Source organism: Narcine bancroftii, chromosome 13 (genome assembly GCF_036971445.1).
Source record: "Narcine bancroftii isolate sNarBan1 chromosome 13, sNarBan1.hap1, whole genome shotgun sequence".
NCBI classification, from domain to species: Eukaryota; Metazoa; Chordata; class Chondrichthyes; order Torpediniformes; family Narcinidae; genus Narcine; species Narcine bancroftii.
The window spans coordinates 82,800,829-82,805,997 of NC_091481.1; the positions used below are offsets into that span (position 1 = coordinate 82,800,829).

Genomic DNA, 5,169 nt, shown 5'->3' on the forward strand with positions numbered 1-5,169 from the left:
GCTCCCCTCCCCTCCGCCAGCTGCTCTCCAGTGCTTACAGCCCAGGGGGCTTCCCTTCGTTCAGCTCTAACCGGAGGCTTAGTCATTCAGCAGAATGGAGTCCCTCAGGACCCATGAGGAGCACAGACCCTGACTGATCTATCCCGCCACCTTGTCCAGGAATATCCAGGGCAGTTCTCGTGCCGGAGTATATTCAGAACCCAAGCCGAGAGTTGGATGGGGCTTGGACTGGGAGCAGGGAGAATGTGGGCAAACAAGAGAGAGACTCAAATGTAAAACAGAATCAGAATTTATTGCCATGAACATGTCACAAATTTGCTGCTTTGTGGCAGTATTACAGAGCTATAAATTACGTTTAAAAATAAATCAATTTGTGGGGGGAAAAAAGAGAAAGTGAGAAATCTAATGGCGGAGGGGTAGAAGCTGTTATTGATCTGCTGGGCGCTCGTCTTCAGGCTCCTGCACCTCCTTCCCGATGGCAGCAGTGTGCGGAGGGCATGGCCTGGGTGCTGGGGGTCCTTGAGGAGAGAGGCTGGTTGCATCTCTTGTAGATGACCTTAACGGAGTGAAGACTTGGCGCCCCTGATGTCGCCGGCCGAGTTAACAACTCTGTAGCCTTTCCTTGTCCTGAGCGTTGGCGCCTCCGCACCAGGCAGTGATGCAACCAGCCAGAATGCACTCCACCTGTAGAAGTTTTCAAGCGTGTTTGGCGATGAACTGAATCTCCTTAAACACCTCACAGAGTATAGCCGCTGGCTGGCCTCCTTCGTGATTGCATCAACGTGGAGGCTCCGGGACAGATCCTCGGAGGTGTTGACACCCAGGACTTGAGCTCTTAACCCTTTCCCTTGCTGACCTCTTGTTTATGTTCTCCTGAAGTCCACTATCAGCTCCTTGGCTTGTTAACGTTCGAGTGCAAGGATGTTGTTATGACACCACTCAACTAACTGATTTATCTCCCTCCTGCACGCTTCCTCATTGCTGTCTGCGACTGTTGACGACTGTGGGTCGGCATTTGAATTGTGCCTGGCCATGTGGCCACAGGTATAGAGGAGTGGGCCGAGCATGCGGACTTGAGATGGGCCTGTGCTGATCATCAGCGAGGAGGAGCCGCCGTTTCCGATTCCTACTGACTGTGGTCTTCCGATGAGGAAGTCCAGTTGCAGAGAGAGGGGTGCGGAGGCCCAGGGGTTTGAGCTTGTTGACTAGCACTGAGGACAAAGAAAAGAAAGGTCAAAAGAGGAGAGAGAGTGGACGGTAATACGAAGATGAAAACGAGACAAAGGAGAGACAGACGGTTTTACCATTTAAAAACGGGACAAAGTATTTGGACAGTCAGAGAGGAAGAATGGGAGAAACGTTGGCGAGGGCTTCGTCCGGGTGCTCCGGTTTCCTCCCACCCTTCAAATTGTACTGGGGGTGTCGGTCAATTGGGAGGCTCACAGGGAGAGACAGAGACAGACAGAAACACAGGCAATGGCACACACACCAATACCTCTAGTTGGGTAGTCCCTTGGGGCGAGGAGAGGTTCCTTCTACACGGGTTCCGCAGGCTTGGAGATGGCAAGACACTTGACATCGTGCATTGGGAACACGCCTGCATCAACAGAGGGAAAAATGCATCGCCACACGACATCCCAACCCACCCCCTCTAAGGCCACCTGGCTCACCCATGGTGGGGACTGCACGGTGAAGCCAGGGGAACCCCCAGTATTCACTGGTGGGACGGCGATGGAGTGGACTGTCCTGGGAGTTCACATATCACGAGTCTCCTTCTCCACTTTCTGCTGTCCTACATCCTCAGGAGTCAACGGGGATGTTCCACCTATTCAAATAGGCGTTGAGTTACGACCCCTGCAAACTCTCCTCCAACCACCTGGCCGTCTTTTCCCATTTTAGACGTGTAACGCTGGAGGGTAGGAAGGGGAGAGGAGGACTGTGTGAGATGCAACGGAGCAGTGGGATAAAAAGAGAGGGGGAGAGAGAGAAGGTGAGAGAAAGGGAAAGTAAGAGAGCGTGTGTGTGTCTGTGTGTGTCTGTGTGTGTCTGTGTGTGTCTGTGTGTGTGTGTGAGAGAGAGAGAGGATTCATCAACACAGATGAACAAAATATCAATAGCCACATCATCAAAAGATTGAAAGGAATTGAAAGACCTATCTGGTTATGTCAGATTTACAAGATTAAAAAAAAATATGTTTAGATAAAAAGCTAATGATTGAATTTAAAATGAAATTATGTGCTGCTATGAACACATCTGAACATACCTTTAGGGTATTCTTGCTGAGGAAGATTTATTTCAGGTATTTATTTTTCTTGAATTGATCCTGTTATCCTTCTGTGCTGCCATTTTATTCGTGCGCTGGTTAGGAAAGCTGGAGCCAGCAAGGGGCCACATTATATCCAACAGAGATCGGATGCATGAGGGTTGGAGCTATGTGAGCTGCAGCCACGTTAAAACCCCTGTGGATGGCAAAGGTGGTGTGGGAAAGGTTCCTTAATACTCACTGGTTCGCTTGGCCTGCAGCATGGAAGCAGGCCAATCGACCCATCACGCTCCTTCTTAACCCCACTCGCTATGTAGCCTTCCAATAAAAACACAGAAAAGTGGGAGGATCTCAGCCGGTCTCACGACATCTAAAGTTTTTAAATCTAATTTTTAAAAAAATTTTAGATGCGTGCCCCACTGGTCTGTGCTGCCCAATTAATCTACAACCCCCGATACTTCTCGAACAGTGGGAGGAAACCGGAGCACCCCGGGGGAAAATCCACAGACACGGGGAGAACGTACAAACTCCTTGCTGACCGCGCGGGATTCGAACCCCCGATTGCTGGCGCCATTGAATTGCTGCACTAACCACTACGCCAACCGTTCCACCCTAGGAGGTAAAGATATATTACTGAAGTTTTGGGCCTGATCCCTTTCTCCAAGGTGTAAGCAAATGGCAGGCCTCGTATCACAATATCTATCTTTACCTCCTGTGGATGCTGCGAGACTGACTGAGTTCTTCCTGCATCGCTGTGTGTGTTTTTAACGACATTCTCAGCATCTGCAGTGTTTTATGTTTCATATACGACAGCCCTTCTAAGCCTGGGCGAGTCAAGTGCTCATCCAGCGATGCTGCTTCCAGCACTCTTCCAGGTACTCACCATGTCCTGGGAGAGAAAGGTCTCCCTCACATCCATGTCCTCTGGTGTTAGCTACCTTAATCCGCTTTCAGATGGAATCGCTTGGAGAATGCGGTTCCGGGGTGTCTGCGAAGGGACACTCAGGTGGCAACGCTGAAGGCGGTGTTCTGCCACCTGAAAGGTCCGAAACGGGGAGAGGTGCCATGGAGCAAACGCCGGCCCCTGAGTCGGGGCAGGGGCAGCCATCTGACAGCTCGCCTTCCTGCTGCCTGACAGCCCCCTCCCCGCTGCCTGACAGACCCCCAGTGCAGGGATATGGGGTTGTAGAGGCTAGCGCGAGACTATGGGGCTCGAGAGTCTGGCGCGGGACATCAGGGCTGGGGTGGCCCGAGTGGGATGTCAGGGCTGGGGCGGCCAGTGACATCTGCAGTGATGTCCAGCTCTGGGGGACTGTCAGGCAGCGGGGACCTCTAGGCGCCTGAAAGCTGAAAGCCGCTTTGCCTGGTGCTGCTTTCAGGTGCAATGGGGGGGATTTCTCCGAGCTGGAGAATATACCTGCAGGAGGAGGGTTAGGTAAGTGCTCCTCCTGGCTGGGTTCTCCACTTTCAGGTTGCCACCCAACAGCCAGGTATTCTGGCCATCTAAAAGTGGCTTTAAGTATGGCGAGAAGTTTTCTGCAGTTTTATATACCTCAATCATGTTATCATTCCTCTGGAGGTAAACAGATCTTGCCTCTCCACTCTCACACAAGGTATAGGAGCAGAAACAGGCCTATCAAGTCTGCTCTACCATTCTTAAAATGAGTTGATCAATCCTCCCCCACCCCTCAAGCCCTACTCACGAGGTTCAACCTTAGATGCCCCCACTAATCAAATATTTAAATTTAGACACACAGCACGGTTAAAAGGGCCATTTCGGCCCATATGTTCGTGATGCCCAATTTACACCCCATTAGCCTACATCCCCAGTACGTTTCAAGCGGTGGGAGCAAAGCAGATCCCCCGCAAAAACACAGGGAGAACGTACTGACTCCTTTCAGACCAGAGCCCCGGGTGCTGTAAAGGCGATGCGCTAATCACTACACCGCCTGTGAGTGTATTTAAGATGGAGTTTGATAGGTTCTTGATGAGCCAGGGCATCAAAGTTTACAGGGAGGTGGCCGGGAGGTGGGACTGAGTGGGGAAAATGGATCAGCTCGTGATTAAATGGCGGGGCAGACCCGATGGGCTGAATGGCCTATTTCTGCTCCTAGGACTTATTGTTTTCCTTATCAAACATTCATGGAAGGTGTCTCCTGTTGGGATTCAGGATGGTGAGGTTCACCATGTAAATAGAAACACTTTCACCCTCCCTACAGGGTACAGAACTACGCTGTGTACAAGTTTGCGGCTGCACTTCACACATTACAACTGTGTGGTTAGAACAGAACAATAACTGGCTGTTCATCCTTAAGTGCGAGAGAATTGCAAATCTTTCCTTCCCAAAATATATTTAAAAAAAAAACACTAGAATCAAAATTTATTGTCCTGAACATGTCACGAAATTTGTTGTTTTGTGGCAGCGTCACGGTGCAAATATTGCTATAAATTACATTTTAAAAACACACAAATAGTGCAAAAGAAGGGAAAGTGAGATCATCGTCCCTGTCATGGAGTCCCAAAAACCAGCACCAATTGATATGCACCATTAACACAAAGGGTTACTTAAACAAAAGTAGTTTTTAATTATAATTGAACAAGAAAACAGAATTTAACTTATTACTTAACCTACTTACTTAACCTACCTAACCCACTTAATCCTCCCTCTAATACTAATCGCAGGTGTGTGTGATGTACATTTAAGATTGGAAAAGTTCTTTGGATCACAGTCCAATCTCACTGGTTGCAGGCAATTCTGGTACTGCGCACAGAAGTTAGCATTAACAAAGTTCACCAGGCTTTGGTGCTTAACAGGCAAATGGTGGCCACCCAGGAGGGTTCTTGCTGGTTTTCAGAGAGAGGTTCCTTTTCCAGGACATCTGCAACTGATTTCTTCTCAATCAGTC

The 5,169-nt window shown here is 49.5% G+C and overlaps 1 long non-coding RNA gene across 1 annotated transcript; it reads right to left on the reverse strand.

Moving 5' to 3' along the window:
- Positions 1–273: 273 nt before the first annotated feature.
- Positions 274–2,669, reverse strand: LOC138748069 (uncharacterized). Its single transcript, XR_011347775.1, has 3 exons — positions 2,264–2,669; positions 1,496–1,825; positions 274–1,211 (listed from the first exon to the last, which is right to left on the reverse strand). It is a non-coding gene; the product is annotated as an uncharacterized lncRNA (long non-coding RNA).
- Positions 2,670–5,169: the final 2,500 nt, after the last annotated feature.